The 25890-nt window shown below is 46.5% G+C and overlaps 1 protein-coding gene and 1 long non-coding RNA gene across 4 annotated transcripts in view; one reads left to right on the forward strand and one right to left on the reverse strand.

The window, feature by feature from the left end:
* LOC309373295 overlaps window positions 1–12431 on the reverse strand; it is a 118913-nt gene extending 106482 nt beyond the window's left edge. Inside the window, exon 1 of the long non-coding RNA XR_014169953.1 lies at window positions 12250–12431. This is a non-coding gene — a long non-coding RNA (uncharacterized lncRNA). The remainder of the gene's footprint in view (window positions 1–12249) is intronic.
* The window catches only part of NKAIN4 (sodium/potassium transporting ATPase interacting 4), a gene marked incomplete at its 3' end in the record, with an annotated part of 97996 nt that overhangs the window by 7737 nt on the left and 64369 nt on the right, over window positions 1–25890 (forward strand). The gene's annotated exons all lie outside the window — the stretch shown is intronic.

Here is a 25890-nt window from a genome sequence, read left to right on the forward strand (position 1 = left end):
TATGCTGGCCACATGACCCGGAAAGCTGTCTGTGGACAAGCACTGGCTCCTTTGGCCTGAAAGTGAGATGAGCACTGCAACCCCATAGTTTGACTGGACTTAACCGTCCAGGGGTCCTTTACCTTTTATAAAGGGAGAAGTATTTATTACACCCTATCCTTCATCCGAGTGACTTGAAGTGGCACACACACACACACACACACACACACACACACACACACACACAGATTTGTGTACATGCATGCCCCTGTCTTTTATCAACACAACAACCCCGTGGGTGAGGTTGGACCCAGCTCAGCTCAGCTACTTGGCTGGGGGTGGTTCTGAATGTGAGGCACCACCGTTCTAACTCTGTAGCCACAACATCATGATGACTTTTACCAGGTAGTGGTCTTTGAAATTTGAAATACTTTATTGTCACTTGTACAACTTGTACACAGTGAGATTACACGAGCACCTCCCACTCAGCTCTCTTATTTTTAATTCCCCTTGTTTACTGACGCACACCCACCAAACCTGAAAGCCAGTTGCCCTGTTGTTATCTTTTCATTCAGCAGCCTAACAGCCCACGGATAGAAGCTGTTCTTTACCCTGTTGGTGCGACTAATCATGCTTCTATATCTTCTGCCTGAGGGCAGGAGATCAAGAAAGTGCCAGCCAGGGTGTGAATCATCCCTGAGAATTTTCCTCACTCTCCTGAGGCAACGTTCTTCTGCTATTTCATCCAGCAGATTCACGGGACAGCCCATAATATCTTGCGCTGTATTCACCACCCTCTGTAGGCACTTCCCATCAGTTGATGTCAAACCAGCGCACCACACCGTGATGCAGTATGAAAGGACACTTTCTATTGTGGACCGGTAGAAGGAGATCATAGACAGGAGTGCTTGGTGTGCTCTGGTCCATGGGGTCACGAAGAGTCGGACACAACTAAATGACTAAACAACAACAACAGAAGGAGATCATCAAATGTTGATTGACATCGTTCTTTCACAATATTCTGAGATGGAGTCTCTTGCATTGCAAGGCATTGGACTGGATGACTCTCCAGATCATCATAAAAATCATGCAAAAAAAAAGCACGCTCATTAAATAAAAACAAACAGCTTCACCAAGAGCTTGGTCAGAGATAAATAGCTTCTCAGGGAAATGGGAGAATCTCTTTAGGAGCCTTAAAGGATGGTTGGAGGGGCTTCAGTCCTGTAATGGCTCATTCACACATGAAGGTTACATGAGTGAGAGCTCACACAAACAAATTTTTCATTGACGGGGGAATGTGAGCCTGTGGATCTTTGTTGATCTCTTGGCTTTCAGTACCATTGACCATGGCATCCTTCTGGAGCAGCTGTCCATGTAGGGAACAAGAGATATTCCTTTTCAGTGGGTTCAGCTCTTACTTTTGGGGACCTGACCCCAGAGGCTGGTGCTGGGGAAGTCTTGTTTGGTCCTTCAGTGTGGGGTCTGCAGGACTCACCCTTATTCCGTGTGTTATTCAACGCCTGCATGAATTCATTTTGAGGAACCACCCAGGGTTTCCGAGGGCGTTTTCAGCAGTGCACTGATCGCCTGCAACCCTATTTCTCATGTTCGTCGCAAGCAGTTGTAGCAGTGGATGTGCTGAACCAGTGTCTGGCTGCATAATGCCCCCAGATAAACAGAAGCTCAATCTAGATAAGACACAGACGCTATTAGTAATAATTAGTAAATTCAATAGGACTTAATCCCAAACAAATGTGTATAGGATTGCAGCCTCATTTCATTGGTCCTGGGGTGTACTTTTTAATTGCAGTATGAGGAGAATTATAAATGAGGGTGTGTGTGTGTGTGTGTGTGTGTGATGTGAAGCTTGCATAATGCCAACTCTCCCTGCCAATTCTCTCACCAGCAGAACAAGAAGCAGATTAAAGGGTCAGTTTGAGCGCCCCCTCTCTCTTTCTCTCCCTCCCTCCCTCTCCCCTTCTTCAACAGTCAGTTAGGGGTTGATGATGGTGCTGTTGGCTCCTTTCCCCTCACACAGAGCTACCTCCCCCTTTATGTTGTCCTCTGCCCCAGTTTTCCTGGTACTTGCTGTGGCTGGACTGTTGATGGGGATGGACTACCATGGCTTTGACCTATAAAGCCTTAAATAGCTCTGGACCACAATACCTCAAGGACCGCCTCTTTCCATATGAACCTACCCAGACCCTGAGATCATCTTCTGAGGCCATTCTTCGTGTGCCTCCTCCATGAGAGGTCCAGAGGGTGGCAACATGAGAATTGGCCTTTTCTGCAGTGGCTCCCCATCTGTGGAATGCGCTTCCCAGGGAAGTCCGCCTGGCGCCTTCATTATACACCTTTAGGTGCCAGGCAAAAATGTTCCTCTTTAACTAGGTCTTTAACTTGGTTGATTGGATTGACATCCTATCCCCTTTTGGGGGAGGGTTATTGGGTTGTTGTTGTTTTTATTTTGATTACGTATTTTGTGGTTTTATATTCTGATTTTATCCTGTGAACCGCCGTGAGACCAGCAGGTATAGGGCGGTACATAAATTCAGTTAATAATAATAATAATAATAATAATAATAATAATAATAATAATACAGTGGTACCTCTGGTTGTGAACGGGATCTGTTCTGGAGCCCTGTTTGCAACCTGAAAGGAATACAACTTGTGACTGTGCACACACGGGTTGTGATTCGTCGCTTCTGTGCATGACGTCATTTTGTGCGTCTGCGCATGCGCGAGTGGTGAAACCCAGAAGTAACCCTTTCCGGTACTTCTGGGTCGCCACAGTCACAACCTGAAAAAAATGTATCATGAAGCAAACGTAACAAAAGGTAGGTCTGTATTACCAGCAGCACATAATTCTGGTGCCCAAAATCTGGCACTGGCTGCATACCCTCCAATATCTTGAGTCCCAAAACCAGGACGTGCGTCTTCCTGCATCTGCTTCTGTGAGAGTCATGTGACCCATGTGAAATCATTGAGCTTCAGTGACACTTTGTTCAGGGCTGGGCTCACACGACACCCCAAAACACACATTTTGGGGCACCACACTTTTTAGAAGGTGAGCTCTCAACACAAGAAAACAGGATGTTCGTTTTTTCCAGGACACTCCCAGGATATGTGGCTGCCCATATATTATTGGACCAGGTTCAGTGGTTTTGTACTAATTTACAAGGCTAATAATAATAATAATAATAATAATTTTATAATTTATTGTCTGCCCATCTGGCTGGGTTTCCCCTGTCACTCTGGGCGGCTCCCAACAGAACATTAAAACAAAATAAAACTTCAAACATTAAAAACTTTTCTAAACAGGGCTGTCTTCAAATGCCTTCTGTAAGTCAGATAGTTGTTTATATCCTTGACATCTGATGGGAGGGTGTTCCACAGGGCGGACGCTACTACCGAGAAGGCCCTAGCAACTTGGGTTCAGGTAATGTTACCTGTTGGGTTTAAGCCCAACCACTGAGAACTTTGGGGGAGTCCAATGCACAGCTTTTAACCCTAGAAGCCATGCATTCATTGTTGTTCTCCTGTGGATCTCCTATCTGATCAAGATTAAGTAAAGAACCTCTATCATATAACAAATACTTTCTTATTCCAGGAAGCACTTTAAGTGTTTATTCCAGGAAGTGTTTCCCTTGCTTTCATGTTGACTTTTCACTCTTCCATCTTCTGTTTGCCTTCTTTCTACATGCCATGGTTATTGTTGTTGTTTAGTCGTTTAGTCGTGTCTAACTCTTCGTGACCCCATGGACCAGAGCACGCCTGGCACTCCTGTCTTCCACTGCCTCCCGCAGTTTGGTCAAACTCATGTTGGTAGCTTCAAGAACACTGTCCAACCATCTCATCCTCTGTCATCCCCTTCTCCTTGTGCCCTCAATCTTTCCCAACATCAGGGTCTTTTCCAGGGAGTCTTCTCTTCTCACGAGGTGGCCAAAGTATTGCAGCCTCAGCTTCACGATCTGTCCTTCCAGGGAGCACTCAGGGCTGATTTCCTTCAGAATGGAGAGGTTTGATCTTCTTGCAGTCCATGGGACTCTCAAGAGTCTCCTCCAGCACCAGAATTCAAAAGCATCAATTCTTCAGCGGTCAGCCTTCTTTATGGTCCAGCTCTCACTTCCATACATCACTACTCATGCCATGCTTAAGAAATGCTAATGAGGAAGCAGCCTACAAATAAAGAAATGGGTTGAAAACCATCCCCAAGGAGAAAACATAGGGGTGACAAGTTGCAAGGAAGAGGGACCAGGGAAACCAGCTCAGTCAGGACCTCTGGAGCACATGAGGCAACTGACATGAAGCAGCCTCTTGTTTACCAGAGACTCTTGGAGCAATAAAGCAGCAAATCTCCAAGGTGCCGTAAGACCACTTTTATGAATCTAAATAAATAATGATTATAATGATCAGCAGGTCCGGAGGCCTCAGCTGGTGCAGAACAACATATGGTGACTCCCATTAACTTTTGGATCACGCACACGGTTTCCAAATGGCCTCTTTCGAAGCTGCTCTCCTGTGTTTGGTTATGTTCCTTTGTAATAATAACAGCGGTCTCCCTCGTGAGTTTGCTCCACTGTCTCGATATGTATTGAGTAGCTGCAGATTCATGGCCGGGTGTATTCCCTTAGCGGGGAGAGGCGAATGCAATGTGTGTCAGGAGACCAAGCTTTGATACGTCTCTGTCCTTGACCTTTCCCCTTTCCCTGGGCATTGTCTGGGGGAGCACGGGGCATGAATTCAGGTGGAGGTCAAGATTCTCTGCTTCCACCGGCTGTCTTCCTTGCACCGCCGTCACACAGCAGCTGTCACCGACTGAATTGCCAGTTTAAGGTGCTCACTCTAGTGTTTAAAGCCCTGAAAGGCCTTGGCCCCAGGAACCTGAAATGCAAGGTCTGTATAGTTAAAGCTATGGTTTTCCCAGTAGTGATGTATGGAAGTGAGAGCTGGGCCATAAAGAAGGCTGATCGCTGAAGAATTGATGCTTTTGAATTATGGTGCTGGAGGAGAGTCTTGAGAGTCCCATGGACTGCAAGAAGATCAAACCTATCCATTCTGAAGGAAATCAGCCCTGAGTGCTCACTGGAAGGACAGATTGTGAAGCTGAGGCTCCAGTACTTTGGCCACCTTATGAGAAGACTCCCTGGAAAAGACCCTGATTTTGGGGGAAATGGAGGGCACAAGGAGAAGAGGACGAGATGGTTGGACAGTGTTCTTGAAGCTACCAGCATGAGTTTGACCAAACTGCAGGAGGAAGTGGAAGACAGGAGTGCCTGGCGTGCTCTGGTCGATGGGGTCACAAAGAGTCGGACATAACTAAACGACTAAACAACAACAAAAACAACATCTGAAATGCAATGGGGTCTTGGTAGCTCCAGCACCTATGGAAGCTTGTGGGGTGGTAACCCAGGGGAGAGCACTGAGTGTGGCAGTCCATCTGGCACCTTGTATAGCATTTGTCATCAGCTGAACCTTGTACCCTGAGCCCTGGTCTTTGATACCTGAGATACATGGGTGGTTTTCCTCAGAGCAGACACATTTTAATGAATGGACATGGCTCAGTTAGGTCCATTAGCTGAATGCCAGTCTATGCTTATAGGACCCACTCAATTCTTTCAGTTGCAAATTGTTTAGCTTGCTTTGTGTTTTTGCATTCTGTAACATGCCCTGGAATCCCCCTGATGAGATGTTCTTCCTGATGTCGTCTCCCAGATGCTAAAGGCAGTCCCAGAGCAGCTAGCAGATGGAGCTGAAGAGTTATATATGGGTGGATGGGAGGGAAGCGAACTTTGTATGGTGGTATGCCCTCTACTCTGTCCAATGTGGATTTGGGGCAGGGGTTGTTCCTAGAGCTGCTGAGAAGGGAGATTAGGGATCCTAAGAAAGCACAGCTTTCCCTTCAGCCCTGTATTCATCACTGTTTCCATTCTGCTGCATTTCACCTTCCATCAAAAGTGCATTATTCCACTGCTGGCTCAGCTCCAATCACATAACTTATGGAACTTAGGTAAATAATTAAGTAATATAAATTGCCATCACACTATTCGACCCCATTCATTTCATTGCAAAGGAAACACGAATGCAAAATGGGGGGAAATGTATAGTAATAGTAGCAGTAGCAGTAGCAGAAGCAGAAGCAGCAATAATAATAATAATAATAATAATAATAATAATAATAATAATAATAATAATAATAAAAATTTGCTGGGTGGCTCCAGCCACCCTGGGCGGCTTCCAAAAAATCAAAACACAATAAGCCATCAAATATTAAAAAAATCCCTATGCAGGGCTGCCTTCAGATGTCTTTTAAAAATCAAAAAGTTTTTTATTTCCTTGATGTTGGATGGGAGGGCATTCCACTGGGTGGGCATTTATTCCTGCATTTCCACGTAATCAGTTGTGTTTCATTTACGGACTTATAGCAACTATATTTGCCGCACGCAATGCTGTTTCTGTTCTGCTGCAGTTCCACTTCCACCAGGAACTATGTTATTCCTCACACTGTCCACTGTGGCAAAATTGCACAACTTACCCAATTTGCATAATTAATTATGTGAATTTGGTAAGTTACATCACCACTGCATTGTTCCACTCCATTCATTTCAGTGGAAAGGAAACGTCTACAGTTACATATTTGCAGATGGAAAGCAACCAGTGGCGTAGCGTGGGTTGTCAGCACCTGGGGCAAGGCAAGTAATTTGTGCCCCCTAACCCGTGGATTTGCGCCCCCTAACCCTAACCCCCTGATGTTGCGCCCGGTGCGGCCGGCCCCCCCTGCACCCCCCACACTACGCCACTGAAAGCAACAACAGTGAATACCGACTGCATTCACTGGACAGATTTCCATTCTGGATGTGGCATGAGTTTGCAAACGCCATCAATTTCTGCTCCTGTTTCTGTTCTATTTGGAGTTGTCTGGCATCCCATCTAGAGGTGGTGCGGATTGAACCCGTGTCTTTGAACCCTATGTCCAAGCACATGAATGCTGAGCTGTGCCTCCCAAACCATATAAGACACTTCATAGTCCCTGCAGAAACCTGCTTGCTGCAGGGCACCAGTGCCTCATAACATTGTGTGTGCATTCTGGATCTGGGCCACTTTAGGAGTGTAAATGGGGCGGTTCAAGTCTCCCCTAAAACCGCACTTGGCTGTGAATTGTGCAACTGATGGCAAGAGAGCGAAAGGCATGGTAACAGAATATGGTTTTCAACAAACGTCTGGGACAAAAAGGGGATTGTACGTCTTTCCAGCAGATGAATAATGTCCCCTTTGTTCCATTTCCTAGATGACAGTTGACTCTACAAGTAGCAGGATCCATTCTGTTGCCAAATATACATTTGCAATCTGTGAACTGGGATGGAGAAAATTCTTGAATGAAATGCTTGAATAAAGGGAAAAAAGAAGGCGACGGGCCAATAAATCTCAGAGTTGGAGTTAATTCACGTGATTAGCACAGCAGCCACTGCCAACCCAGTGCCTTCCCAATATTTTAGACTTTCTTTATTGCAAAGATTGGTCTTTGGAAGAAGTGGGTTTGTGGTGCAAGACCTCCCAGCCAACTATTAATTGTGCAACCTGAATTTTCTGGTTGTGATTGAACTGTTATGTATTCAGCTAAATCTTAAAACAATAGGATCCAGAATGCAGCAGTCTGATTGGTCCGCAAGAGCCACCCAATCCAGCTCCAAGTGGAAGTGAATCAGTGACCTGATTGGCCTACAGGAGCAGCCTGGAATTAGCCAATCACGCGGTGCCCATTGTATAAATAATGTATATATAGCTAGACGCTTTGGGGAAAGCTTCATTCATTGCTACTATGAGCTGAACAAAGAGCATGAAATTCACACTCGACTCCGAGTATATTTCAGAACCCTTCCCCAAAACAGAAACAGTCTGGAAGTACTTTCTGTCCAACTCAGAGCTACTGTAATCCACCCAGCACTGGGGTTCCTCAGGACTGTGGTAACACATGAAACAGATCCTGCAAGCCCTGAGGTCTGCCCATCCCTGAAATTACACAGAGAGTTGTTTACAGTTCTGCAATAATGGACGGAGGAAGGCACTCAGGCATAAGATCATAAGAAGAGGCTGCTGGATTAGGCCATTGGTCCATCTAGCCCAGCATCTTGCTCTCAAGGTGGCCAACCTTATGCCTGTGGGAAACCAGCAAGCAGGATTCAACCCTAAGACCACTCTTTTTTTCTGTGGTTTCTAGCAAATGGCATTCAGAAGCTTTGCTGCCTCTGGCATCAACAGCCGCCTCCTCCACCAATTTGTCTAATCCTCTCTTGGATCTAAGAGCATAACTTGAGCTATTTGCAGGGCTGTGTGTGAAATAAACCTAGATTCTTTTCAAACAAACAAAGCTGGCCTTCATTAGCTGTAGCCCAAAGGACATCATAGAGTCCAAAGGACATCATAAGGACGCAGGTGGCGCTGTGGGTTAAACCACAGAGCCTAGGACTTGCTGATCAGAAGGTCGGCGGTTTGAATCCCCGCGACGGGGTGAGCTCCCGTTGCTCGGTCCCTGCTCCTGCCAACCTAGCAGTTCAAAGGCACGTCAAAGTGCAAGTAGATAAATAGGTACCGCTCCGGCGGGAAGGTAAACAGTGTTTCCGTGCGCTCCTCTGGTTCGCCAGAAGCGGCTTAGTCATGCTGGCCACATGACCCGGAAGCTGTACGCCGGTTCCCTTGGCCAATAAAGCGAGATGAGCGCCGCAACCCTAGAGTCGGTCACGACTGGACCTAATGGTCAGGGGTCCCTTTACTTTACCTAAAGAACATCATAAGAGTTTGCTGGATCAGGCCAATGGCCCATGTAGTCCAGCATCCTGTTCTCACAGTGGCCAACTGGATACTTGTGAGATTCCATTGATAGCAGGATCCTCCATGAATTTGCCCCATCCTCTTTCAAAGCCCACCCCCTCCTTCCTTATTATAATTTCAAATATTCCAAAGCAGAGACCTGGAGTGGAGAGGAGGTTCTAGGAGATAAAGCCGGGATTAAGAATAAAGCCCTTATTATGTTTTTGTCTCCTTTAAGATTCTTACGACAGGTTTGGCCTGCTGCCCTCTCGTAAAGAAGTCGATTTGCTTTTGAATAAAACATGAGTCAGCTGATTGGGGGGGGCTGCTAGCCTGGATGACAAACACAGGGAACGGGGCTTGTGAGCGAGCGAGCGAGCGAGCGAGCGAGCGAGGGATGGATGGACACGAGGGACCGTTGTGAACAGAAACTTAATTGGAGTGTTTGTTGGTAGGAGGCCAAAAAAGCATACATAATAATGGACTCGGGAGTCAAGTGTGCTGTTGAGAGATTCGGAGGAACCAAAACAAATTGCATAGGATGACAGGGGAGATAAACGACGCTCTTCACTGAATAAGCAGTGCTTAAACAAAGCCACGTAAATATCTGTAGTTACCAACACTTCTCCTCTTGGCTTCTCGGAGGAGCTGGCTACATGTTACACCCTGAAGTGTGCAATAGAATCCTAGCTTCTTCTTTTCTTTGTCTTTGAAGCCAAGACACTTCAGCAAGGGGTTGTCATGGTTCGGGTGATCGAAGTCCCAGCTGAGGACGCCAGGACTGGGGGCAAGATGGCAGGGTGGGAGCAGGAACGAGAGTCCAGAAGCCAGGGGTCTGAGGGTCAGGAAGCAGGGAGTCACAAAGTCAAGGGTCCGAGGGCCGAGAAGCAAGGAGTCACGAAGTCAAGGGTCCGAGGGTTGAGAAGCAAGGAGTCACGAAGTCAAGGGTCCGAGGGTTGAGAAGCAAGGAGTCATGAAGTCAAGGGTCCGAGGGCCAAGAAGCAGGGAGTCACAAAGTCAAGGGTCCGAGGGCCGAGAAGCAAGGAGTCACGAAGTCAAGGGTCCGAGGGTTGAGAAGCAAGGAGTCACGAAGTCAAGGGTCCGAGGGTTGAGAAGCAAGGAGTCATGAAGTCAAGGGTTCGAGGGCCAAGAAGCAAGGAGTCACGAAGTCAAGGGTCCGAGGGTTGAGAAGCAAGGAGCCAAGGTCTGAGGATCAGGAAGCAAAGAGCCAAACGCAGCAAGGCAAGAAACGTGTTGCTGTGGCAAAGAGCTGCAGGGAAATGCTAACCTTATATCCCTTCCCGGCACTTGCCACCAGGTGCAGTGAGTTACCAAGCGACCTCACCTGTGCGGCTGCACCTTGCCTCTCCAGGACAAAATTAGGAAGGCCCCAGTCCTGTGAATGAAAGCAGCGAAGAAGGAATGCAGACAGCGGCCTTTGTACCCAGTAAGAGTACTGGTCTATCTAGAGCAGTGGTTCCCAAACTTTTTGGGGGAGTGGCCACCACATCCTTGGGTTCCATCAACTCATTCCCTGTACCCCCTACTCTACCCTATATGACGCGTTTTTCAGAACAGTGGTTTGCCATGAAGGAAGATACCTGAAGGAGCGTCTCCACCCCCATCTTTCTGCCTGGACTCTGAGGTCCAGCTCCAAGGGCCTTCTGGTGGTACCCTCACTGTGAGAAGTGAGGTTACAGCGAACCAAGCAGAGGGCCTTCTCGGTAGTGGCACCCGCCCTGCGAAACGCCCTCCTGTTATATGTCAAGGAAATAAAACAACTATCTGACTTTTAGAAGACATCTGAAGGCAAGCCTGTTCAGGGAAGTTTGTAATGTTTGATGTTTTATCGTGTTTTGATCATTCTGTTGGAAGATGGCCAGAGTGTCTGGGGAAACCCAGCCAGATGGGTGGGGTATAAATAAATGATGATGATGATTACACCATAAAATCTGAAGCACTAATAATGGATTGTGCATTTACTCAAAATCCAGTGAAAACTGTTTAGTTTGATTAGTTCAACAAAATGGTGAACTTGGTCCAGTGATACCAGCTTTTCAGCACCTGACAATCATTTACACCTCGAGCTCCTCAATGCATCTTAGTCCCACCCTAAGCAATCCCTAAGCAAAATGGGACGCTGGTGGCGCTGTGGGTTAAACCACAGAGCCTAGGACTTGCCGATCAGAAGGTCGGCGGTTCGAATCCCTGTGACGCGGTGAGCTCCCGTTGCTCCATCCCAGCTCCTGCCAACCTAGCAGTTCAAAAGAACGTCAAAGTGCAAGTAGATAAATAGGTACCGCTCCGGTGGGAAGGTAAACGCCATTTCCGTCCGCTGCTCTGGTTTGCCAGAAGCGGCTTAGTCATGCCGGCCACATGACCCGGAAGCTGTACGCCGGCTCCTTCGGCCAATAAAGCGAGATGAGCGCCGCAACCCCAGAGTCGGCCACGACTGGACCTAATGGTCGGGGGTCCCTTTACCTTTAAGCAATCCTACCACCCCCTAGTGGTTGGTATCACCCACTTTTAATGTTTAATAGACCACGCTATTTTAATACTCTGTTTGAAGCTGCCCAGAGTGGCTGGGGAAACCCAGCCAGATGGGCAGGGTATAAATAATAAATTCTATTCTATTCTATTCTATTCTATTCTATTCTATTCTATTCTATTCTAGTCTAGTCTAGTCTAGTCTAGTCTATTCTAATCACTGATCTAGATCAAGGATGAGGAACCATAGGGACCCCTCTATCTTGTCCTCTGGACTCTGTCTCAGGCCACCCCTGCTCTCTCCAGGCCACACAAAACATACAGTACATGCATACATATACATTTATTTGAGTACTGCCTTTCTGTAGTTTCATACCCATCAAATGTCCCGGAAAAAATGGGACATCCCAATTTTTTTGTGTGAGATCACTGGCGATTTTGGGTGCCACGCTCTCACCCTAGAAAAAATGCTTTTGAGGGGGGGGGGGTGCAATCTTGCTGACATACAGTCCCTGGAAGGTTGTTCAAGAGGGAATGTGTCCCTCAGGCTATTAAATGTTCCCCATCCTCTGGTCTAGGCCATCAGTAGCCTTGCTGCAGTTGTCACTTGTTTTCTGTTGTCGCCTGTTGTTTTACCCCCTCCCTTTGGTCAAAAGGACTGAGCAAGTGAATAATGTTGGCAAGGAAGAAGAAGAGAATTGCTGTCACTTGCTTGTCCCACCCATCTTCTGCTTGGTGAGCAAATAGCCAGGAGTGATGGTGTTTCACACCAGATACATCTTGCTCAGGGACCACAAAAACTGAAGTTGGCAGTGACTTTTTTCACCTATGTACACCTGTCCTGTGATCTGGTCCTGCTCTTCTCCAGACCAATGAGGTTTTGAAGAACAGCACACAATCTGAGGGCCCCTCCAGAATGTTCTTTATATTCTTTGTGTGTGTGTGTATTCTGCAACATGCTGTTGATGCAATTACAGTGGTACCTCGGGTTACATACGCTTCAGGTTACATACGCTTCAGGTTACAGACTCCGCTAAACCAGAAATAGTGCTTCAGGTTAAGAACTTTGCTTCAAGATGAGAACAGAAATCGTGCTCCGGCGGCGCGGCGGCAGCAGGAGGCCCCATTAGCAAAAGAGGTGCTTCAGGTTAAGAACAATTTCAGGTTAAGTACGGACCTCTGGAACGAATTAAATACTTAACCTAACCTGTATAGTGCATTCATGGAGGAATTATACTGGACCACTAATCCTTCCTTCCGCTTTATTAGTTGTTCTGTGATGCTGCAACAACATTATCAGGCTATTGCCACCTGCAGGGGCACTCTTGACCACATAGCAACAAAAGCAGGACAAAAAAATATATATAATTGCGGTATAAAAAGTTACAGGAAGATTTGGGATATGCACTGATTGGAAGTGAAGCACTGTGACACCCCCCCCCAAAAAAAAATCTTTTGCAGGGGCAAACGGTATTGAAAATGGGATTACATAACACCGACTGCCAGTGAAGCAATTCAGTCCAGCCTGCAACTTTTGGAGGTGCAAAGGGTATTGATAGTGGGATCACGTATATCCACCCCAATACCATCATGAGCACAAATAACTGGGAATGAACAACGAACAGACTGTTTGGAGGTGCCCTGAGCGATGAGGCAGGGAAATAGTTTCTGGGAGCAAAGGGAAAAGAAGTAGAAATGCCAGGTCAACTCAAGACTCTGAGTTATCAAGGCCCAAACCTGAGACATAGGAGCAGCCCCTGGAGACGGAGGTTAATTGGGAGAAAGGAGTGGAGGAGGGTGGATCCCCTAGAGCAGTGGTTCTCAACCTGTGGGTCCCCAGATGTTGTTGGACTACAACTCCCATCATCCCTGAGCTCTGGCCTTGCTAGCTAGGGGTGATGGGAGTTGTAGTCCAACAACATCTGGGGACCCACAGGTTGAGAAAGGCTGCCCTAGAGTGTCTGTGCTGTAATTTGCAGCCAGCTCCTCCTGGGATGAAATTTAAAAGCTGCATGCACTTCTTGGTATCCTCCACCCCTCATTATTAAATACACTCTCACTTACCTAGTGATTGAAACCTGTAACCTGGATGAGGCCAGGAGACATGGAGACTTCACGTTAGCCCTGGAGAGCTGGCAACTCCAGGCTGAAACAGGATGCAGAAAGGCCAGAGAAGGGAATGTGGCTGTCATAGCGGAGGGAGGCGCATGACCAGAGCATGAACCCAGTTTTTTTTGCCAAGGGGATGGAAAAGAAGAGGTCAGGAGCGAGTGAACTCTCTCTTCACGCTGGCTCGTGACTTCCTAAACCAAAGGGAAATCAGCTTGTCACAGCTCAGCATCCCCACCTTGCATTCCCTTCCCCATCCCTTGAGAAAATAAACACTGCTTTGCTGGATGTGGGGGTGTTACCTTCCCCACTTGCCAGCAAAAACAGAATCTGGACCTGCCTGAAATGCATAACATACATTTATTCAAGGAAATAACAAAACTGTTGCTTCCTCTGCGCGTACTCTCCAAAAGAAAGCCAGCCAAGCCTTTGTTACAAAATCCTATATCAAAAAAGCTAAAATCTTGTTTTCCTAAATTTGATCCCAATATTTATTCTTCCTGGTCTGAGAATAATTAGAGGCAAGTGACCCCAAACATCCCAATTGTACATGGGGTGGAATTTTGGTGTGTGTGTGTGTGTGTGTGTGTGTGTGGCTGTCCATCCATCCATCCATCTATCCATCTGTCTGTCTGTCTGTCTGTCTGTCTGTAGCTTCATTTGGCATTTAGGTATAATAGGGAGTTCCAGCTGTTAAGGTTAAGCCTAACCCACAGAGCTACAATTCTCAATGTGGTTTAACGATCAATTCCTCTTCCAGAATCTCTGGGAATTGTAGCACTGTGAGTGGAGTAGGGGGTCTCCTAACAGCGCCGGTCACCCACAACAAACTAAACTCCCCAGAATTCTTTGGGGGAAGCCATGACTGTTTAAATGGTGTGAGGCTACTTTAAATGTACAGTGGTACCTTGGTTTACGAACTTAATCCGTTCTGGAAGTCCGTTCTTAAACCAAAACAGTTCTTAAACAAAGGCACGCTTTCCCTAATGAGGCCTCCTGTCGCCAGTGCCCTTCCACCATTCAGATTCCATTCTAGACCGAAGTAAAGTTCTCAAACCAAGACACTATTTCTGGTTTTGCGGAGTTTGTAAACCAAGTCTTTCTTAAACCAGACTGTTCTTAAACCGAGGTACCACTGTATAGTCCAGTAAGTGTCCTCCTTTTTTGGTGATGTGTTTCCTCTTTGGGGTTGAGGCATGAAGTGTCCACCCAACTCATTATCTATTCATTATCTAACAATCTCAGCCCACCAGATGAGTTGCATTGCCTCTGCGACTGTATTGCAACCCACTGGCCAGGAAACAGTCATTCTGGGTCTCTTCCACCTATTCTGTGGCTTCTGTCAAGAATGGATACATGGAGCTTCTCAACAGAAATTCCAGCTGTGCTATAAAGGACATTTTTCTGTGAAAAATCCCTGAGATTTTTCTAGTCCTTGCCTCTGAAAAATGAAGACCACTTTGCAGAACTCCAAATATATATTGTGTAGTGGAACAATGCTAGAGCCAGGATTGTGTGGATGATGCAAAATGGTAGCCAGGCTACCAACACAGCTGTGGCAAAACAAAACAAGACCCTAAGGAAGGAAGAAGCTATGCTGTGCAGATGCCTGATTATCGTCTTCCAAAGCAACTACTCTATTCAGAACTTTAAAACGGAAAGCGTAATGCTGGTGGTCAACAAAAGAGGCTTAAAGACTCTCTCAAGGCAATTTTTTAAAAAATGTAGTATAAACACCGACAACTGGGAAGCACTGGCTTGCGAGTGCTCCAATTGGAGAACAGCCTTTACCAAAGGTGTCATGGGCTTTGAAGACACTCAAACGCAGGACGCAAGAGAGAAACGAGCTAAGAGGAAGGCATGCTTGGCAAACCCTCACCTTGATCAACTCCTGCCCAGAAACCAATGTCCTCACTGTGGAAAGAAGTGTGGATCCAGAATTGGCCTCCATAGTCACCTATGGACTCATTGTTAAAACCATGTTTATGAAGACAATCTTACTCGGCTACGAGGGATCACCGAAGAAGAAGAAGAAGAAGAAGAAGAAGAAGAAGAAGAAGAAGAAGAAGAAGAAGGGGGTGAACCACAGTTCATTTCATATTATTATTATTGTTGTTGTTGTTGTTGTTGTTGTTGTTGTTGTTGTTATTATTATTATTATTATTATTATTATTATTATTATTATTATTATTATTTTCAAGGGCTGTGCATTTTCATTGTGCCCTGCATGCATCTCTGTTTCCATTCAGCTGCAGTTTGTCTTCTCCCCAAAACTCTTTTATTCACCTCTCTGTCTTTAGTGGTGAAATTTTTGTTTTTTATTGCACAGCTTGCCTAAGTTACGAAAACTACATTGTCATTTCGTTATTTCGTCCCATTCATTTGGGTGCAAATGGGAGGCAGAGCGTGATTGATTGCCTACAGCTTGTGGATTGAAAGCAGCAACCTGGGATCTGCTGTGCGCAGAGCAGATGTTCTGCTACTGAGCTCATAGCCTCCAGCATTTCTCCAATGAAAATTGGGACGTCCTATTTCATCACCATCACAATAATTTTATTATTTATACCCCGCGCAGCTGACTAGGCTACCCCAGTCTCTCTGGGCGGCTTCCAACAAATATAAAAACCATAATAAAACATCAAACATTTTTTTTAAAGAAGTTCTCTATACAGGGCTGCCTTCAGATGTCTTCTAAAAGTTGTATAGTTACTTATCTCCATGGCTTGGGCATAGCATCACTGAAGCCCTTCCCCAGTTTACTGAATAAGGCAGGTAGCTGCAGACATGAGAATGCAAAAGGCACATTTAGGGCCAAACTATGCATTCCGATAAACATGCTCTTTAAAACATGCTTGAACTGGTCACTACAGGCAGCACCTCTGGGGCAATTGGGAGCCGACCTTCCACCCCCCTTTTAAAAAACATGTTTTTCATACCTTGCTTTGTCCTTAGGCTGAAATCCTGTGCATTCTTGGCCAGGAGTAAGCCCTGCTAAATGTTGCAGGGCTTGCCTGTGTGAGTGTCTGGAGGCGGTTGGAGGATGGATGGCGGCTAACAGATTGAGGTTGAATCCTGACAAGACAGAAGTACTGTTTTCGGGGGACAGGAGGCGGGTGGGTATGGGGGACTCCCTGGTCCTGAATAGGGTAACTGTGCCCCTGAAGGACCAGCCTGGGAGTCATTTTGGACTCTCAGCTGTCCATGGAGGCACAGGTTAATTCTGTGTCCAGGGCAGCTGTTTACCAGCTTCATCTGATACGCAGGCTGAAGAAGAAGAGTTTGGATTTGATATCCCGCTTTATCACTACCCGAAGGAGTCTCAAAGCGGCTAACATTCTCCTTTCCCTTCCTCCCCCACAACAAACACTCTGTGAGGTGAGTGGGGCTGAGGGACTTTAAAGAAGTGTGACTAGCCCAAGGTCACCCAGCAGCTGCATGTGGAGGAGCGGAGACGCAAACCTGGTTCCCCAGATTACGAGTCTACCGCTCTTAACCACTACACCACACTGGCTCTCACCACACTACCACTCTCACCACTACACCCTACCTGCCCACGGACTGCCTCACCAGAGTGGTGCATGCTCTGGTTATCTCACGCTTGGACTACTGCAATGCGCTCTACTTGGGGCTACCTTTGAAGGTGACCCAGAAACTACAACTAATCCAGAATGTGGCAGCTATACTGGTGACTGGAAGTGGCTGACGAGACCATATAACACCAGTCTTGAAAGACCTACATTGGCTCCCAGTACGTTTCCAAGCACAATTCAAAGTGTTGGTGCTGACCTTTAAAGCCCTAAATGGCCTCGGTCCAGTATATCTGAAGGAGTGTCTCCACCTCCATCGTTCTGCCCGGACACTGAGGTCCAGCTCTGAGGGCCTTCTGGCGGTTCCCTCACTGCGAGAAACCAAGTTACAGGTAACCAGGCAGGAGGCCTTCTCGGTAGTGGCGCCTGCCCTGTGGAACGCCATCCCATCAGATGTCAAAGAGAACAACAACTACCAGACTTTTAGAAGACATCTGAAGGCAGCCCTGTTTAGGGAAGCTTTTAATGTTTGATATATTACTGTACTTTAATATTATGTTGGAAGCTGCCCAGAGTGGCTGAGGAAGCCCAGCCAGATGGGTGGGGTAGAAATATATTATTATTATTATTATTATTATTATTATTATTATTATTATTATTATTATTATTATTATTATTATATTGCAGGGCTTGCTTCTGAGTAAAGATGCATGGGATTGCCCTGTTAGTATCCTATGTGGAAACCTCCCTTAGCTCATATCAAGGGCAGGGCAGAAATGTTTTATTATTATATCAAAGGTAGCAATCTCATACTGGGTGTGCCCCCCCCCCACAAATGCACACTTTACTCAGCTAGTCTCTAATGAATTCCCTTCTTTTGCCTGACATCGGTTTGATTTGTAATGCAAATTAGCAGGCCCGGCATAGAGACGAGAGCACTGCAGGGTTCTAATTACAATTTTCATTAAACTCCCGTCTGCTTCAAACATCCAAGCAGTTCTGTGGCTGCAGCAGGAGCAAGAGGAAATTAAAGCAGCATCATTGCTTAGCTGCAGAGGACAGAAAGGGTCAGCTTTGCCTAGCTGGCTTGGGAGGAAGCAAACCTGAATCTGTCACTCTGCCGCCTCCCTGCCTTGTGGACAGAATCCTGGAGGGGGAAAAAAATCAAATTTCATTGGCTGATACCTTCCCCCAGCCCCCACATGCCCTGAATGCAGAAGGAGATTTATATCAGAAATTGGCCCGCTGGCGTGCTTTTTTAATTTTTATTTTTAAATCGAGCAATCCATTCTTGACCTAATTAGGAGGATTAGCCCTTCCAGTCTTGCCTAAAAGCTGCAAGGGCCAATCTTTGTTCCTGTAAAAGTACGGTAATAGACAGGGGTTGGCACCTGCCAGCAACGCACGGCGTGAAAAGAGGATCAGGCCCTTCCTTTTCTGGACTGAAGGTTGGCAAAAGACAGGAAACTTGTGGGCATTTCCAGAGGGGACACTCTGTGACAATTTGCCTGTTACTCCAGGCAGCGTGGAGTAAATTGATCCATGTGGCGGCTATCAGCTGTGATCAGCCGTGTGTGCCTTAGTGGCTTGACACACTGGGTAGGTAAGAAATTGTTCCCCTCCTTGCTGCAAACACACTCCTCTGTTGTCTCCCGAGACAGGAGGATGCCAACAACAACTGGGGAAAAAATCATACTTATGCTATCCCCGTGAGCCTTGGGTTCAGATTTCTATGGAGCTTCTTGTGATCTGACGTTTTTCATCTAAAGAAAGCAGGAGGCTGCTGTGCTCTAGGGGAACAAGCTCCTTCTTCTAAGCTGCAGGAGGAGATCCCACTTGTCCAGATCCACAAACTGGCGCCTGCAGAAAATGGTGCTGTATGCAATGCTACTCTTCAGGATCCCAGCCAGCCAGCCATGCTCTCTAACAAGATGCGCCTTGGCCCATTCTCTTTGTTGTTGTTTAGTCCTTTAGTCGTGTCCGACTCTTCGTGACCCCATGGACCAGAGCTCGCCAGGCACTCCTGTCTTCCACTGCCTCCCACAGCTTGGTCAGACTCATGCTGGTAGCTTCGAGAACACTGTCCAACCATCTCATCCTCTGTTGTCCCCTTCTCCTTCTTCCCAACATCAGGGTCTTTTCCAGGGAGTCTTCTCTTCTCATGAGGTGGCCAAAGTATTGGAGCCTCAGCTTCAGGATCTGTCCTTCTAGTGAGCACTCAGGACTGATTTCCTTCAGAATGGATACGTTTGATCTTCTTGCAGTCCATGGGACTCTCAAGAGTCTCCTCCAGCACCATAATTTCATTTTGGAAATTAGGTTTCCTTTTTTGTTACTCAAAAGGCAGTCAGTATCCTGTAGCCAGTGAGCTACTACTCAGTCCTGATGACAGCCAGCAGTAAATCACATGAAGTAAGTGAACTCTGACGTGTAGGTGGGTTTCCACAGTGATAACAGCAAGAACCTTTATTGAACTACATAACTGGGAAACAGGGGCAAAGCAACTGCTTATATTCATTCCTGAAATCCTGGGCCATACCCACTCCCAACGTGATTGGCTGTCTCAACTTCCAAGCTGCGAATCACAACTCAGTGTTCAACGGCCAATGGTAGCGGCCCAAATCCTGAAATGTTCTGTGATTGAATCAGAACACAGGTCCTCAGAGTCCTTAGCCCAGACTCAAGCTCAGGCAAACACAGGCCACTGAATACATAACAAACTCTTTTGGATCTGCACAAGATTGCCAGGCCTAATGAGCACAGCAACTCTTCTTTGCTAGGTCCTAACCCATGGGTAGGCAAACTAAGGCCCGGGGGCTTGATCTTGCCCAATTGCCTTCTAAATCTGGCCCGCGGATGGTCCGGGAATCAGCATGTTTTTACATGAGTAGAATGTGGGCTTTTATTTAAAATGCATCTCTGGGTTATTTGTGGGGCATAGGAATTTGTTCATTCCCCTTCCCCAAATATAGTCCGGCCCCCCACAAGGTTTGAGGGACCAGCCCCCTGCTGAAAAAATTTGCTGACCCCTGTGACTTAACCCCTAGGAAGCAGCTGCAGAGACTGAAGGTTCCTGCCTCCGCACAGCTGCCTAAGTCCCCTCTTTCTCTGGGGGTTTTCACAAGCAATCTGAGACAGCACCTGTGTGATGCTAATTTCTCCTTTGCCCTCTTCATGCCTCTCCTGGTCCTGGGAGACCAGCGTGGAGGGGAGCTTGTTGCAGCAGGAGGGGGAGACACCTGTGACTCTTCACTAGCTGGACTCCTCTCTGCCTCTCTTGGCCTCCTTCCTCTCCTGCTTCTGCTTCTGGGCTCTCTCTGCCACAGACTCTCCCAGCTCACTAAGCCCTGTTGCTTCTTCAGCTTCTGACACCAGCTCCTCCCAATCTTCTCCCTCTGATCACTCATTGTCATCCACAACCAGTGCCCAGGCTCTGAACCTTATTCTTCCCTTGGACGTTCCTCCCACCATTCTTCTGCATCCAACCATTCCCTGACACCTGATTGGGCTATTTCCTCTGTCCCTTCATTTTTTCCTCCCCCTCCCCATTATTTTGCTATTATACTCCCCTGGAGAAGAGGGGACTTAGGGGTGAGACCTAGCAAAGAAAAGTTGCTGTGCTCATTAGACCTGGCACTCTTGAGCGGATCCTATTTTTTATTTTGCCTGCACCTTGAAAAGCAGTTTTATTTTTAAAATTATGCTTATCGGTCTTTTGCACAGCAAATGCTTGTGTTACACCCTCCGCTGCCTTTTCAGCTCCCCAAGCAGCCTCCTCTTTAAGTCTTGAGACAACGTATTTTGTATCAAGTTTATCTTTAGTCTCCAGTGCATGTATCAAAGAACTGTAACTTTCAGGCAGACTTGACAGAATTAAAATCACTTTGTCCTCTTCTTCAAATTTCTTGCCTATAGTATTTAAATGATCCATCAACTCTGTCACTAGACTTAGATGTGTTTCTAAATCTCTGATGGGCGGATAATAAATTATTATTATTATTATTATTATTATTATTATTATTATTATTATTATTAATTGAACAGCTTTATTATAAAATAGTCTCTCATTCAGAGTGTTTTCTCTCATACAAGTCTTTCAGATCTTGCCAAAACTCTCTGGCAGTCTTAACATCTCTCATATGGTGTAAGTCATTGTCACTCACATAAGTTGAAATTTCTGCCCTCGCCTTTCCGTCCTGCTCTTCACACTTTACTTTTTCTGCCTCTTCCACTGGTGCAGATTTTTCACAAATCCATTTTCACCAGCTCATTCTCCATTCGAAATTTCCATAAAGGATAGTTACTTGAAGTGAGAACAGGCACAGCAGGTTCTAGGGCTTTCAGAACTTTTATATACTTCTCTCTCTCTCTCTCTCTCTCTCTCCCAGACTGGGCCCATAACCAACTGCTGGGAGATGATTGACAAAATCAATCCTCCTAGCAAATTGGGAATATCCCGTCACTCCTTCAAGTTTAGGATATTCCACCGTTCTTCAGCAGAGTTTCTTTTTGCTTTCAGAAAAATAAGTGGCTCCCGTAAATGTAAACATAGTTTTAATAATAAAGAAAACTGCAACGAAATAACATGATGAGGGAAACTAAATACAGCAACATGAGGCAAGTCTGAGGCAAGAAACAAGAAGAAAGAAAGGGGTGTTATTGGGTTGTGGATTTCATTTTGATTATATATTTTGTGGTTTTATATTTTGATTTTGTTCTGTGAACCGCCCTGAGACCTCCGGTTATAGGGCGTGGTATATAAATTCAATGAAATAATAATAATAATAATAATAATAATAATAATAATAATAATAATAATAAGGCATTCTTAATGGAACCCACACTGAAGGGTGGGGCTAATTCTAGAGCACCAGATACCAAGCTCCCTACTATTCAAACAAGGCCCCGGTGTTTTTCTTACAGCTCTGCCTTGCAATCCTTCAGCTTCTGCCAAGCATGTCTTAGCCTTCCGCTAAGACTCTGTCACCGTGGTCAGCTCTGATCTTGGGGCTGGACCCAAGACATTTTGTAGCTTGAGGCAGAGGACAAGACGGTGCTTGCCTTCCAGGTACTGAATCCAGCCACACTGGCAGTTCAACACTGGCAATGGGGCAGCATTCCCCACTGCCCTTGAATGAACCAGGCAGGCAGAGAGGCTTAAAGGGAAGCTCTGTGTACACACAGCTCAGTGTTGCTGCCCGCCTCCCCACACTTGCCTCCTGAGGCAGCTGCCTCATCTTGCGTAATGGTAGGGCCGGCCCTGCCAGACATCAGGTACAGCTGACACACTGACCTCGGATTGGCAAAGGCACTTTCATCAATATTATTAGGGCTCCATACTTGAATTGAAGCACACATACAGCCTTTCCTGACTTGTGGGAGAAAATGTGTTTGTTTTGTTTATTGCATTTATATCCTTTCCCACCCCATCTCCAAGGAGCTTAAGGTGGCAGACATGGTTTTCCACCCTTCGCATTCAAACCCTACAACCACCCTGTGAGGTTGGTTAGGCTGAGAGGTAGTGACTGGCCTAAGGTCCCCTAAGGAGGTTCATGGCTAAATGGGAATTTGAACTCTGGTTTCCAAGATCCTAGCCCAAGACTCTAACCCATGCACAGGCAAACTCAGCCCTCCAGATGGACTACAACTCCCATAATCCCTGAGCACTGGTCCTGTTAGTTAGGGATGATGGGAGTTGTAGTCCCAAAACATCTGGAGGGCTGAGTTTGCCTATGCCTGCTCTAACCACTGCACCACCCTGGCCCCACATATGCGTTAGAGAAGGCATAGGCAAACTCCAGCCCCCCAGATGTTTGGGACTACAACTCCCATCATCTCTGACCACTGGTCCTGATAGCTATGGATGATGAGAGTTGTAGTCCCCAAACAACTGGACGGCTGACTTTGCCTATGCCTGCTCTAACCACTGCACCATCCTGGCCCCTCATATGCGTTAGAGAAGGCATAGGCAAACTCCAGCCCTCCAGATGTTTTGGGACTACAACTCCCATCATCCCTGTTAGCTAGGGATGATGGGAATTGTAGTCCCAGACATCTGGAGGGCCGGAGTTTGCCTATGCCTGCGTTAGAGCACCTCTATGAGCCTGCAATCCCACGAGTGGGCCGGTTACCTCAAAAATTCCCATTGCCACCTAAAACATGGCATATCGTGTTTTATAACAGCATGGGGGGAAAATCCAAGCAGATAAACTGCAGTGAAATGGGATACAGGGTGTAACCGCGTTGGCCATTTGATGAATTTCACTCACTCACTCCTACTTCAAATGATTCCATCCTAAACAAACCACATGTGCTGAATTTGGCTGCCGCAAGTTGAATCTGTGCCGCCTCCTAATAAAATAAATATTCCAACACTTATCCCAAATTTGTAACACCACCCCCACCAGAAATAACGTCGAAATGCCTGGTAGATTGCCTTGGCTTACATTCTCGAGTGCCTGATTAAGCAGCGTTATAAAGGGATTATTGTCTTGTTGTCTTGTGTTTAGCCAGGATATGCAAGCTGTGTGAAATTGCTGGCTGAAACAAGTTCAGCATCCTATCGCTGTTCAGATGGGTGACTTCCCAGAATGACTCAAGGCTGAGATTTATTGCTCCTTCTTACCAGGTTTTGCAAAAGCTGGAACCATCTGTCTGACAAAAGGGGGGTGCCTGAGAGAGGTTCTCACACACCTTTCGTTGCACAACAGCCCTGCAGCGCTACCAGTGGGTCTTACTCTCCGGTAGTCGCTGCCACCACCCTCCCATTTACTCCAGCAATATCAAATGGGAAGAAACCTGGGATGCACTAAAGCAATCACTTTTTAAAAGGTTCAGCTGGCACCTTTGTGGTTTACTTAGAGTGTAGCAGCAGCCCACACTCTCTCCGAGTCTCTCCCAGACCTCAGGAGATCATGCTGGTCACTTATAGCTTCAGTTCTGAACTCCCAGTAGCCCTGGATGCCGAGCGAATAGGCATGTGGGGATTCTTAAACCCTGAAGCTTAAGCAAACACATGCACTCCAGCGGTCAGGTTCAAGAACTTTGTTAGGACTCAAAGGTAGAGGGGAAACAGGCAACAAAGGTCCATATAGTTAAAGCTATGGTTTTCCCAGTAGTGATGTATGGAAGTGAGAGCTGGACCATAAAGAAGACTGATTGCAGAAGAACTGATGCTTTTGAATTATGGTGTTGGAGGAGACTCTTGAGAGTCCCATGGACTGCAAGAAGATCAAACCTATCCATCCTTAAGGAAATCAGCCCTGGGTGCTCACTGGAAGGACAGATTGTGAAGCTGAGGCTCCAATACTTTGGCCACCTCATGAGAAGAGAAGACTCCCTGGAAAGATGTTGGGAAAGATGGAGGGCACAAGGAGAAGGGGACAACAGAGGACGAGATGGTTGGATAGTGTTCTCGAAGCTACCAGCATGAGTTTGACCAAACTGTGGGTGGCAGTGGAAGACAGGAGTGCCTGGCGTGCTCTGATCCATGGGGTCACGAAGACTTGGACATGACTAAACAACAAATAACAACAACCACTTCGGACATTTTTGGGGAGGTGGACTGCGATCTTAGGGATAAGTGCAATGGAGCAGTTCTGTTCTGTAAACGTTCCAGGATTCCAACATCAGGGCCAGTTCTGCCCTGCTTTAATTCCAACTGGAAATTCGGATACTGGGATGTGTCGGGTGGGATAACTCCCGCAGTGGTGAAACTATGCAAATCTTGGTCTCTCTTAGTTGGCGCCTTGCTTCGAACCACTTAATGGAACCGGTTTAAATTAATGCAGCAATGCAACCATGCCCTAAATCAGCAAAGAGCAACCCTCCATATTGGGAGTTGTCGATCCAGTGGGCAATCCATGCTTTGGACACAACTCACTTTGCTGTTGGTTGCAGAAATGGATCAACAGCCACAGGCAGCCCTTTTTAACAGTTGGGCTGGTAGAAATCTCATGTCTGTCACCAGGCATGAGAAGATGTCTGCCTGAAGAAACCATCCTGTCTGAAGGAACCATCAGCCTCTCTCTGCTTTTATTTCTGTTTTGCAATTTTGAATGTCAACAGCTTTAAGGTGCCAGGAAGAAGACAGACCGAACCTAATATGGAACGGTGTTTATTTTATTAAATGGCAGTGCTGACCAAACATATTTTGGAGACGGAGTGGCAAACAGTCCCCTCTTGCTCAATTACTCTTTTGACCTCTCGGAGCTGGAGAGAGATGCTGGGGTGGAAGTTCAGAGCCCCCAAGGTATGTTTCCCTGACAACCGTTGCTGGAAATGAAGGAGGGGAAGGGGGAAAAAAGAGAGATTTCATAAACTCAAGCAAGTATTGGGCAAGGAAGCCCTGACCTTAGGCTCTGCTGGGTGGCTTTTGAGCCGGGGATGGTTATGGAAATGATGGAGTTGGGGGGAAAGCACTAGACTTTGCCAAGTTTAAACTGGCAAGTGTGGGTCCCATGTACACAACAACAACTAGCGACTGGCCTAAGGTCATGCGACGAGCTCCATGGCCAAGAGGAGATTTGAACCCTGGTCTCTCAGGGGCTAGCCCAACACTCTCACAACCCAACCACACTGGATCGCACTGTTAATTTCCCCTCCCTCCAATGCACACCCTCATTTTGACACTTTTAAATGGATTTCTGAATAGTGTTATCATTCCACAGGCAACAGCACATTTTCTGGCATTTTCCCTGCTCTTGCTGAGTTGGCACAGATAACCTAACGTCCCTGGCTATAATTCATAGTTAGGCTGTACTGCTCACTCCTTAAGCCTCCCTGCCCCCCCACCCCCCAGCATGCAATGCATAAAATGAGGTGTGAGGGAGTGACTAATTGGTGCTAAGTGATCCAGGAAGGGGGGGGCTTATGCTGGAGTAAGGAATTGCACGCATCTCAGTTATGACAGTTGTGTCGAGCTTTGTTCTGGAATGCTGGTGAAAGTAAACCCCTTTATTTATTTATCTTTTTTAAAAAA

This window comes from Podarcis melisellensis (assembly GCF_964234715.1).
Source record: "Podarcis melisellensis genome assembly, chromosome: 6".
Classification (NCBI taxonomy): domain Eukaryota; kingdom Metazoa; phylum Chordata; class Lepidosauria; order Squamata; family Lacertidae; genus Podarcis; species Podarcis melisellensis.